Here is a 13,652-nt window from a genome sequence, read left to right as displayed (position 1 = left end):
AAGAGTATTTTTGTTTGTTTTATTTTATTTTTACCATTGATTTTGTTTTTGGATTGGAATCCAAATAAGGTCCACACATCAAATTTATTTATAATGTCTCTTACATCTCTTTTAATCTTTTGTTTTCTTGCAATTTATTTGTTGAAAAAAACATGGGCTGTTTGTTGACAAGAGTTTTCCACAGTCTAAATTTCACTGATTGCATACAAGTGAGGTCATGTGACATATTTCTCTGTCCTCTGTATTTATTATACGTAGGTAATCAGAACTAGCAGCTTAATCTGACTCAAATTAAAAAAAAGTTTTTGCAACACTCCTTTAGAAATGAAAGTTTACGTTTATATCAGAAGGCAGATAATGTCTGGATGTGTCTTATTTTACGTTAATGGCCACTAGAACCATTGCTTTGATGGATTATTTCATTATGGATTTTTTAAATGCAAATATTCTGGGACCAACATATGCTTTAATAATTAGAAATAACACTATAACAACATCATCCTTGGCTCTGCAGCTGCTGTGGGAGACTCCCCTTAACTGGAGACGCGAAGAGAGAGAGAAACACGTTAAGTCACAGCATTTCTTAGCTATTAGGAGCATATGTGAAGCATAAACTAAGTTTAATTATAAAGAAAGAAGAATTAAAACTTTCCATTCCAAGAACTATCTGTTTGGATGCTGTTTGAATTTGACTACTTGAATGCTGTGTGTAAATATCTTTGAACATGTGCAGAAATGGGACAGTTTAAAGAATATTTCAGTGAAAGATAACTCAGGAATATGAGGAGGAAAATCTTTACGTGTAGTAGTTTTTTTTCATAAGACGATGAGACAATGCACCCTCACTATTTTTCAAGACCTTCCAAGAACTTAAATTCATTCATTCATTCATCCATCCATCCATGCCTTCAGTGAATATTGAGATCTACTGTGTACCAGGTACTGAAGATATAGCAATGAGCTGATCAAGACAAAGTCCCTGGCCTCATAAACCTTACTTACATTCTGATGGAAAAGAGAGTCAATTCACAAGTAGAAAAAAATGTAAATGAAATAACTTCAGGTAGTGATAAGTGTGATGAAGAATAATAAAATTGAGATGAGGGAGTATCATTTGACATCAGGATGCCAGGGAAGAATTCTCCGGGAAGATGACATTTAAAACAGAACTAAATGGGGCCGGCCCTGTGGCTTAGCAGTTATGTGGGCGCGCTCCGCTGCTGGCAGCCGGGGTTCGGATCCCGGGCCCGCACCGACGCACTGCTTCTCTGGCCATGCTGAGGCCGCGTCCCACATGCAGCAACTAGAAGGATGTACAGCTGTGACATGCAACTATCTACTGGGGCTTTGGGGTAAAGAATAAGTGAATTAAAAAAAAAAATTAAAAAAAAAAACAGAACTAAATGATATGCAAGGCCAAAACATAATATCTGGGAGAAAAGTTTAAGAGATGAAATTAATTGTAAAATTCCCAAAGTAGGAAAGATCTTTGCCAGAGCTTGGACTTTACGTTGAGGTCACGAGAAAATGGATTATTGGTGATGGCATTTATTGAGATAGGAAAAACTGTAGGAGCATAAGGATTAACAATGGGGGAGAGGGGATCAAAAGTTCACTTTTAGAAATTCTAAGTTTGGGATATGTCTTAGACATCCAACTAGAAATGTGAAGTTGGCAATTGGAACTCAGCATTGAAGCTGGAGATATACATTTAAACCAATCCTGATCTCAAGCAGTTGGAATTTAAGAAATTCTAGACTAATATACTAGAATAGAACTTCAAGTCACTGTTGCTGCAAGGATGACTAACTTTGCACTCCGGTTCCTACCTTGCTCCCAGCTCAGGTAACTAGGTTCTAATCTTTGTCCCTTTGCCTGAAAGCTTGAGTGCATCATCTACCTTTTACTCAAACCATTTCGGAGCTCAGATTTTGCCAAGACTCTATGGGTATTGTCCCTAGGACAAGAGGCTCTTTTCTAATACGCTAGCCTTGCTTTGCTTTAAACAGTGGATCCTCCCAGCCCACCTCTATTGAGGATCTTGAGGAGAGTGACGGAATTTCTTACCTACAATCTCATAAGATAGACCTGTAAGTTTAATTCTTGATTCTGGTCAAAGGAGAGTTCTTAAATTCAGCCATCAGAGAAAAGGAGGGGGATATAGCGAGGAGAACATTAGAGCTGAGGTGCTGAACCAAACATGAAAGGGCAGGGAAGGAGATGTTGAAGAGCAGCTAGACAAAAGTTTGAATGTCAAATTTCAGAGACAAGAAAAGAAAACAAAAAGTCTATAGCTTTCAAAAAAAAGCTAATACTTTTTTTATAAGTTGGGACAGGTATGAGACTGTGAAGCACTCCCAATAAAAACTGCACATTTCCTTACTTCTCTCCTTAAATATCACCTGCTTCCGTATGTCCTTTTGCAGAACTCCACTCTCTGGTAGGGCACTCTGTTATATTTTGAATTATTTTCTTGCCAAATGATATGCTAGATTCTCTTGTTGTCAATAGCCAAACCATATCTGTGTTTCTTAAAATTTGTCCTGCGGGAGGTAAATCCTGTGAGATATTCCAGGAAAGGGTTCTGTGGTTAAATTTGTTCAAGAAACACTGCTTACATTACCATCACTTGGAGCATCCCAACACCCATTAGAATGTTAATAAAGGTCATCTCAGAAGCCCACTGAGTTTTGTATAAAAATTCTTTTTATAGGAAGCACCTATTAACCACCAATGGAAATTGTCCCTGAGAAGCAGTCTTAGAAAATGCTACCATAGATGAAGCAGCCAAAAAAACTAGTCTTTTCCCACACCTGCAGCTGGATCAGAGAGCCTAACAGCCACGAATCTCAATCAGAAAGTCCCCATGTTGGTTCCTCCTGTCATGATACTTTAATTGACTGGTACCCATTGATTTCATGAGGTATAACAAGAGTACTGCTAACATAAGAATCATAATGCTGAGGGCATCTGAAGAAATCACATGTCTGCTCCATGAAGCCTTCACTGAGAACTCTGTCCTCATTAGTTTTTCTCTTTTCTAAACTCCCATGATACTTATAGCTCCCATAATACTCAAGTATCAAATGGCTCACTACTCAATATTTAATTGTACACAGGCTTGTATTTCTGGCTCATTGCTTCTATCCTTAAAACTAATCATCCTCCACTTCTATGCGTGTGCTCCATGTGTTTCAGACACAGCAAACTCTCCGAGTCCCCAAGCATGCCTGGTTTTTGTTCAGTTCTATGCTTTTAAATGAGCTGTTTGGGATATCCTTCTCCCTTCTGCCCATTCTGACCAGTTACCACCAGCTCTTTAAGGCCTTTGTCAAACATCACCTCAGCTGCAAAATTTCCCCTGACACAGGGAGTCACGCTGCCTCTGGGTTCTTGTGACATTTTGTATAAATAACACTGTCATACTTAACATGTTTCGCTATAAAGGTGAGATTCCGTGACTATCCCCCACTTCTTGCTAGAAAAGGCAGAACTCCGTCTTATTCAACCATGTATCTGTTTTGAAAGACTTCTTCTGGGAGATTCAACTCCTCAGAAAAAAAAGAAACCAACTGATTTTGGGGAAAAAAAAAGAGCGTGGTCTGTCAATGTTTGTTGCTTTTCAGTGACAATTCTCATTTTTAAATTAACATTGTACGGAGGAAGAGGGGCTTCAGATCATAAATTTTGGCTCACAATGCCACTTAGACATTTGAAATAAAAGGTAATTTCTTTGTTCTTGACTAAACTGAATATGTTCTTTTATATAAGTCTTCGTACCCCAATTAGCAAGGAAAAAATTACTAGATATCTAATCTGGACTAAATTTTAGTCCAATTCAATAATTAAACTTCCCTAAGGAGGAGGTTTCAGTATCTCTGGCATGAAAGAGCTCAGTCTCTGGAATAGCTCCCCCATCTCCCGGACTCTTTTGCCTGACATCTAAATGTATGGTAAAGCAGGTTCCATGCGCTTCAGGAAGTGAAAGGTAGGGCTTCTCTAACCTCTTGCCAACCATTGGATCTCCAGAATAATATTTTTTTTGCATCTCTCTGGTCATTGCATGACAAAGGTGGAGAGATCTGCAGCCAGTTTAACTCATCGTCTGGTCTCTCTAGGATGCAGCAATAGTTTTGGGATACTCCCTGAGACTTCACTTCAACTTAGCTTCAATTGGTGCTTGTTCCTGGTCCATCCTCTATTTTGTCCCCTGGAGTGGACGTCTACCCACATCCTTCAGTGAGAGGACCCCTTGTTCTTCCACCAGTGCTCTCTCACAGCAGGCCACTGGCAAACCAGGACGGCAGATCATCATCTATACTACACTGGAACTGAGAAGGACCAGGATGGCTAAGCTGCTGCAACCCCCTCTGCCTGACCACACTGCCCAACACGATTGATGGAACAGGAAAGTTTATGAGCTGATCTTTCAGTAGCCTAGCAAATGATTTCTCGGTGCTCCTCTCACAGTATCTAAGGCAGCTTCCCCTCTCTAAGTTAGATATTTATCTGGCTTTTTCATTTTCCTCCCTCTTTTCTTCTTTTCCTTTTCTTAACACCTTGGTTCAGGAAAGGGTCTAACTTTCACCTTTCTTTCTATTTAGCTTTCCTTATGTAAAATCTAATCTGACATTCCTGTCTTCTAATATACTTAAAAACGAAAACCAAAATAGAATTTAAGCAGTTCTTTCTCAAGAAAGTAGCCTAGATTGAACACAATTGTCTTGCTGCAAAATCCTATTTTTGAGTATAAGAGGCTGAAGACTAATATTCCTAATTTTCTCTCTCCTTCGCACATCCCAGGGATATGGATACTGTGGGTCAACTAGGGTGAAAGTCATGTACTCAAGAAATCTAAGGGAAAAAAATCACATTAATAGTTGTTGAAACATTTTTCCTGTAAAAAAAAAGTGAATTTTCTCTCTTTGGAGAGATAATCTCTGGACCAAATAACAATGATTTATTGTGTATTCATTCAATAAATTTTACTAAATACCTACTGTGTATTTGAACTTTGTTAGATTTCACTTTGGGGAAATCCATTCTATATGAGTTATTCTAAATATAGGCACATTCCCTCTCTCCTACATTTTAATCTTTGGATAGGATTCTAACAAGAGAATAAGCAGCATAGATAGAATATCATTCTATCAATCGGTTTTACTCATAACAGGTGTTAGATAAACATTTGTGAAAAGAAGTTGAAATAAAAAAGATAATGACTGTGTTTTCAAGATTGAATACTGACTCAATTCCACCAATCCTGAATTTGTTCTTTGGTCTTTTGCAGTTCAAACTTCTAAACTCTAGGCTAAATTTCCCAGTGTCATTTCTGTTGTGGCATCATATGATCCCATATAAGGCAAGGGCACTCTTACTTCTCATCTCTTATGTCACTTAAGTGTTTGTCCATTGCATCTCAGAACACAGCTTGAAGAGAACTGGTGAGAGTATTCCATGAACCTACAAGGGAGAACTGGTCTGTTATTAAACGTTTCTTACAAAGAAGTTTTTATAGACTGAGAACTAGGCTTCAGAAGAAAACTCAACCATAATAGATTCCATGCATAAGCCAACACTTGTTTCTGTGTGATTTACAGTTTTTTGCATACATTCACCTATATTTATGTTTGCATTATAATCCGATTCTAGCTTTGATAAAGAAAACCATTAGCTCTCCTCACCCCATTTAAAAGGGAGTTTATATGCGACAAAGACACCATTCAGAAATGTGTTAGGAACTGATTATATCTAAAAAGCAAGTGAGGTAGTCTAAAAAGTAAATTACATTCTTGCAGAATTTTCTCATTTCCATTCAATTTGTACTGCTTCCAAAATGCCATCTTCTTTTTATTTTTTTCTATCTGCTATCATCTAGCAATTAGGAATATATGTTTGCAAGTTGTGAAGAAAGTTGTTATTACACAAATGCAGTAGAAGATATTGTTAAACTAAGTCAAAGGGCATCAGAGTTCATTCATAAAGCATCTTATCACCTTGGTAAGTCTCGTATATAGCTAGAGCCAGGTATAATAAAGTCTGCAAAAGAAACTCATTACCAGGTCAAGGAAATTTTGATTTTATCACCATCCCAAGCAACCTTCTTTAGAGAATAAACATCTTTTCCAGCTCTTGCTCCTCACTATGATTAATGTACTCTCCATCTCCTGTGCCCCTCTCTTCCTACACGGCATTCTCATGCTAACTCCATTTCCTCTCTAGGCAAGTCATTCTTTCAGATCCTTTAACTATGCTCAAGTCTCTCTTATGTTTTCACCTTGTGAAAGGAGTAAATTTTTAACATAAAAAGGAAGAAACTGGAGGGAAGTCAAGATGGCAGCATAAGCATACTCTGAACTCACCTCCTCCCGTGGACACAGCCAATTTACAACTGCTAGTGGAAAAATTACCCCTGAGAGAGAAAAAGGTAGAAAAAGGAAAACCTCCTGATGGAATTCAGGGCAGGCCACCCCAAGATGCACCTCGCTGGTATGTGGATTATTTTGAGCTGAAAACAATAAAGGCTCAGAAGACTCAGGAAAAACATTGGAGCTCCTCCCAAACTGCCTAAAAGAATTTAACATAGAAGGTCTGTTCCAGGAAGGACCCACTACCATATGACAGCTATAGTATAATGTAAAATAGGTGTGATAAGAAAGGCGCCAACAAGCCCATCTTATCAAAATTCTGTCTCTTGGGCTGGACCACATTCTCCACAGGTGGCCCAGTAAAGAGTCTTCTGACAAACATTTGCATTTCCGTCTCCATGTAAATTGTCTTTCTCCTCTCCGAAATCTCAAACCACTACCCCCAACACCCTCCTAGTATTTAGCTGAAGATGGCTTAAACAAGTAGCTTAGTCACAATGGCTGAGTTGCTCAGTTTTTTTTCCCTGAGTTTCTCCTACGTATACATGTTATTAAAATTTGTTTAATTTTCTCCTGCTAACCTGCCTTTTAAATTATTTGGCCAGCCATAAGAATCTTAAGGGAAAGGGCGATGGAGGTGGCGGGGAGATTCTCCCTCTTCCCCAGCACTCCACAATCTCAGAAGGTCATAGGATTGTAGCAAGCTAGGCTTGTGCTTATGAATGTGTCTATCTTGGATTATTCAAAGAAACGATAAAAGGAGGTAAAAATAAATAAAGGTAATTTACTGATACCAATTTTATTTCCAAATATTTGACTTTCATTTTTCTTTATTGAGACATAGCACTGACATATTTTGTTCATTATGTTAAACAAATATATTTGGTGTACTATTTTAATTCCATTTGTTTTTTTAAATATATTTTTAAAGTTATTTTCTTAGGAGTTGGTCTAAGGATTACAATATAGATCTTAATTTATCACAAGTTAATTCAGGTTAATAATTATGTAATTCCATAACATACAGTAACTTTGTTCTAATAATGATCCATTTCCTACTTCTTTTGTGCTATTTAGGTATATATCATACATCTATATATGTTATAAACCCAACAGTTGAATGGTATGTTTATTGCTTTATAAAATCTCATATTTTTAAAACAAATTCAAAAGAGAAATAAAAAAATTTTTTGAAGTACTATGTTTTATATTTACTTACACATACCTGCTATTTCTGATGATTTTCATTTATTTTGGTATATTCAAGTTACTGTCTGGTGTCATTATTCACATTAAAGGTATTCCTTCAGTATTTCTTGTACAGCATGTCTGCTACAATGAATATTTTTGGTTTTTTGCTTTATTTTGCTTTTATTTTTATTTTTATTTTATTTTTTTTTTTGTGAGGAGATCAGCCCTGAGCTAACATCCGCCAATCCTCCTCTTTTTTCGCTGAGGAAGACGGCCCTGGGCTAACATCGGTGCCCATCTTCCTCCACTTTATATGGGACGCCGCCACAGCATGGCTTACCAAGCAGTGCGTCGGTGCGCGCCCGGGATCCGAACCAGCGAACCCCGGGCCGCCGCGGCGGAGCGCGCGCACTTAACCGCTTGCGCCACCGGGCCGGCCCCTATTTTGCTTTTATTTTTGAAAGATAGTTTTGTTGGATATAAAATTATTGGTTAAGTTTTTTTGGTTTGTTTTCTTAAACCTTTTCAATATGTCATTCTGCTTCTTTCTAATCTCCATTATTTCTGATGAGAAGCCAGGCATGAATTGTATTGTCATTTCTCCTGTATATAATATCATTTTTCTCTTGCTACTCTCAAGATTTTCTCATTGTCTTATCTTTTAGCCATTTGACTATAAAATGTCTAGAAGTAAATGTTTTGTGTTTATCTGACTACTTGTTTATTAAGCTTCTTTGATCTACAGATTATAATTTTCCATAACATTTGAGAAGTCTTTGGTCATTATTCCTCCAACTACTTCCTTTTGTGTGTGTATGTGAGGAAGATTGGCCCTGGGCTAACATCTGTGCCCATCTTCCTCTACTTTACTTGTGAGATGCCTGCCATGATAAGCGTTGCGTAGATCCGCACACAGGACCTAAACCTGTGAACACTGGGCCGCGAAAGTGGAGTGCATGAACCCAACTACTACACCACTGGGCTGGCCCCTCTTCAACTACTCTTTGTACCACATGCTCTTCTCTTCTTCTGGAATTCCCATTACATGAGTATTGATATGTTTGTTGTTGTCCCACAGATCTCTATGGCTCTGTTTATTTTTCCTCAATATTTATTCTTCACATTAAATAATATTATTGATCTATCATCAAGTTCATGTGTTCTTTCTTCCACCATTTGAATATTTTGTTGTGCACACCAAGTGAAATTTTCATTTCAGTTATAATTTTCAACTCTGGTGTTTCCAATTCATTTTGTAAAATATGTATTTCTACATTCTTACTGCTCTTCCCTGTTTATCAAGTTATCATCATCATATTTTCCTTAAATTATTTGAATAGGGATTTATTTATTTTTAATTTATTCCCATTAATTTTTTGAATATAATTATGTTTTGCTGAATCCAACCTCTTATTTTCCATTAACTGTTTGTTTGGTTTTTTCCTTGAGTATGGATTACATTTTCCTTTTTCTTATCATTTGTCATAATTATTTTATTATAAACCAGACATTTTAGATAATATATTATAGCTACTCAACTCTGATTTCCTCCTTAGGGAATGTGTTTTTGTTATTGTTGTTTGTTTCATAACTTGCCTGGATTTAAACTCCCATGATGTATGGCCACTGATGTCTTTGCTCAGTTATTTTATCTTTATTTTTGTTTTTTAACCCAATTATCTGAGGGCCACCCCTGTGTCATTATGATTTAGTGGCCAGTCAATATTTTGGGCAGAAGTTGGCTTGAACACATTGATTCCACAAGGTTTTCATCCTCTGCTGAAAGACTGTGTCTGCAGAATGCATTCAAAATCCAGCCAGTTCTCAAATTGACCTAGACTTTCACTTTCTGCTGGCCTCATTTTGATCTTCCTTGCACGTGTGCTTATTTCCTCAGTCAGTCAGGGAGGTATGAGGAGCTGATCTGGTCCTTCTATGGCTCTCCCATCTCGAGGTTCTCTCCACTAAATTTATGGCTTATTGACATGTTCTCAACCTTGAGCTGACAGACGTGCAGATTTCTCTGTTCATTTCATCCTAATACTGTTAATTTTACTAATACTGTGAGCATGATTTTTGGCCTTGACACCAAATCAAATCAGCCCCTCTGGTAGCATGGCTACTGATTTTTAGAGCCAGCTGCATCCTGGAAAAACTATCCTGGACTTTGTCCTGGACGGGACAAAGGGAATAAGAACAGCCCCAGGGAAGAAGGCTGTAGCTCCCACTGTCCTGACCAGGGTTCTAGTAGCTTTACATGAGTAAGTGCTTCTCAACTTGTTATTTGCTTTTGGTTGACTTCCAGAGCCCTAAAGTGATTGTTTTGGATCATTTTCCCAGTTTGATATTTGCTGGAGAAGGAATATTTTGATCATTTCACACCACCATGCCAGAATGTTCGCCCCTGGATATTGAGATTTCAAATATTTGTGTGTATGTTACTTTGACAGCAGGAGAAGAATAGTCTTCATGGCACTGATCTCATTCTGTGAGGGGTACATGATCATAATATTCAAACTTATATAGTATTTACATGTATCCTGAGTAACAATAAATAGCTGTTGATGAAAGTCATGTTTAATCTGCAAATGAGAGTGTACACACCAGAGAGAATAATCAGTAAAGGATTAGAAGAATGGGGAATCTGAAAGGTACCCCAAACAAACTAATGTTTTTGGTTAATATCATTAGGAGAACTTTACCCTATTTGGCAACTCAAGATAGCCACACCTCAAACCTGCCTAACTCCAGGTGACAGGGCCAAAGTCTCCATAGCTGATGAAATGCTCCCCAGATATGTCTGATGTACAAAGCTTGGTCTCTATTCGAATATTTTCTAGCCAAACTGTAAAGTCCAAATGCTGAAACACAAAAAGGAGGCACAAAATAAATCTGATGAAAGCATACTTCATTGCTAGAGGTAGGTTAAAAAAAAAAGAAAAAACATGACAATTTGGAGGCCGAAGGGGAGCAGTTAAGAGGATGGACTTAGTCCTCAAAAGACCTATGTTTAAATCCACTGCTTAGAATCTGTGTGACATTGAACAATTTAGTTATTCTTAGCTAACTAAAACTCCTTGAGCCTTATTTTTTTTCATAGAAACTTGGGAAAATAGTATGTATTTTATAGGGTCTTTATAAAGATTAAATGAGTGAATCCATATAAGGTGCTCACTTGGTACCATGTGAAGACCTCAGTATGTGGTAACTGTTATTGATCATGTTTCTTTCTACTGGTCTGTACATCTTTCTTTAATTGTTAGTTTGTTCAAGTCTTGGAGAGAAAGTACTGTGCCATTCAAGAAGAGTTGTGATATCAATAAATACACATGGGGTATGAAAAAAGTTCAGACAGTAGACAGAATGTCTGGATTCTTTGTTACGACACTCCTCTAGAAATTCACATGCTGGAAACACCCATAACCTTTGGCACATCTTCAAATCCTCTGAGAAGATGAGAACATCATTGTGTGACCTGTGAGTATAGTAGAATTTTAAGACCTCCTTGTCAAAGTACCTCATTGAGATAAAAAGAATTGAATCAACTAGCTTTTCACTGTTGGTAGTGATAGAAGACATAGAATGAGGGAAAGATGAGACACACAAGTAATACAACCTTTATTCCAGCTAATTATTACAAAATCCTTTCTTATGAACACAGGTGCCTGCATATAATTTTAAAAAAATGCACTGTTGTTTCCCATATTTTAGAACTCTTATTCTGTCTATATAGATAATATAAAAAAAGATTTTGTAAAAAAAAAAGAACAGAAAACAACTCATTTTATCTGTGTATGTGTGTTTTTTTGTTAACTGAAAAATATGATGGACATTTTTATTATTCATTCCCACAATATAAATAATTTATTTGAGTGCTTTGTAGTGATCTTTACTGCCTCTATAACACAGCTGTAATTCTCAAAAAAATATATACATATTAAGTCTTTAGTTTTTATTCTTTTCTCTCTCACTAACATTTCTATACTCTCATGTAATAGGTCAGTGGATGAATACTCAAGCTGCTATTATTCAAGTAACAAAAGATATTTGCATATTTAATTCTTTGCTTTCAATTATGGTAGGTCTTTAGAATTTCAAACATTATTGATGTCGATTTCTCTTTTCTCTTGCTTTTAGCTAATTGTTTAGAATTAACCTTCATCTATCTCATATCACTGAATACTCTTCTAAGACACATTAAAGTATTAGTTTACTTAAGCTTATTTTTTACTTTACTTCCTACTTTTATCAGTATTCAGAAAAAGTGCTGTAGTAGAATATTTTATTATTTTGGTTGTCAAACATCCAGTCTCCCTTCATATTTTATAGAAATTCTTCACTGCTTATAATATTAGTGGGACATAATATCTTAACTTTCTAAATAGAAATTGAAGGTTGGTGTTCTTTTGTCTCCCTGGAAGAAATATTTGACCCTTCCTTTGCCAATCAGATGTTCCCACTAAAGTCTATGACTCTAGATCAAGAAGCGCAGAGACAAGTGAAGGACTGGAGTTCTTAGTGCCGTGGAGTCCGTAGTGAAGGCAGCAGAAAATCCTGGTCCAATTGCTCTTGCTGCTAAACTCTTAATTCTTTTTTTTTCCAAGCCTCCCGCCAATTTTAAATTCTTACAATAAATCTCCTTTTAATCTCATATAACCAGAATTGAATTCTATTTTAAAAAAGTCTGGATAATAACGATGTTCTTCTCAAAACTATTATTGTTTGTTCAATCAAAACACTGCCTAAACTCATAATACTGCCTGTATAGCTTTCCTCATTCATCCACTCATTTACTTATATAATTTGGTTCATTAATTTACCAAGTATCATCATGATTTGGCTTAAAGAACATGGGTTTTACTATTAGGAAGATCTGGGTTCAGATTTTGACTTCAACAGTTAATACGTAATCTTGAGTAATATGTGATGTAAACAAATGATTCATTTAGAAACTCACTGTATAAGAGAAAGAGCAATGAATTTAAGATCAGAAAATGCACTGCTAGCTCTGCCTCTAAGCAACATTTTAATCTGGGGAAAATAAAATACTCTAATCTTATTGACCTCATCTGTAAAGAAAGTGTTGCCCACGATGATTTTTAGGACTCTTCCTACTTCTAAAATTCTACAATTCACATAAAATTCAGTTTCAAATGTCAAAGTTGTGATTGTATTTTGCAATCTTCTGTGTTTGTATATACATGTGTGCACAGGCACTAGATGATGTATATAAACTCATTGTTTTTTGAAAGTCAGTCCTAGATAGGTATCACTATCATGGCATTTCATGGAAAAGGCCATTTAAACTCAGAGAGATAAGCAGCTTGCATGGGCCACAGACCCTGCATGTTCTGGGTATACTAACCACGCCTGCCCGGGGAATCCCACATGCTGTTTTTCTGTCTGGAACTCTCAGCACTTCTTTGCATCTTGTCCTTACCTGACTTGTCTTTAATCGATGCTTTCAAGTGTCCTCTTAAATGTTATTTCCTCAGGGAAACCTTGCTAAACCTCTCCCAGCCTCTCCTCTTAACCTAGGTTAGGTTTTCTCCTGATAGGCACTTTCAGCAGGCTCTTCTTCCCTGTAGCACTCGTCACAATTGTAACTCAGTAACTACTTTTATTGAGGTAACATTGGTTTATAATATTACATAGATTTCAGGAGTACATTACTGTATTCCGACCACTGTACACACTACATTGCGTTCACCATCAAAAGTCTAGTTTACATACATCACCATACAAATGATCCTTTTGCCCTCCCCCCGCTCACTTTCCCCTCTGGTAACCAGCAACCTGTTCTTTGTATCTATGTATTTGTTACTGTTTTGTATCTTCTACATATGAGTAAAATCATACAGTATTTGTCTTTCTCCATCTGACTTATTTTACTTAGCGTAATACCCTCAAAGCTCATCCATGTTGTCACAAATGGCAAGATTTCACTTTTTACGGCTAAGTAGTATATATAGTACATACACACACACACATATAATACATATATATACACATATATACACACATATATAGTGTGTGTGTATATATATATGTATATATAGTGTGTATATATACACACACTATATATGTGTGGTG

This window comes from Diceros bicornis, chromosome 10 (assembly GCF_020826845.1).
Source record: "Diceros bicornis minor isolate mBicDic1 chromosome 10, mDicBic1.mat.cur, whole genome shotgun sequence".
NCBI classification, from domain to species: domain Eukaryota; kingdom Metazoa; phylum Chordata; class Mammalia; order Perissodactyla; family Rhinocerotidae; genus Diceros; species Diceros bicornis.
The sequence above is the reverse complement of the archived record's forward strand: the minus strand, read 5'-3'. Positions refer to the sequence as shown.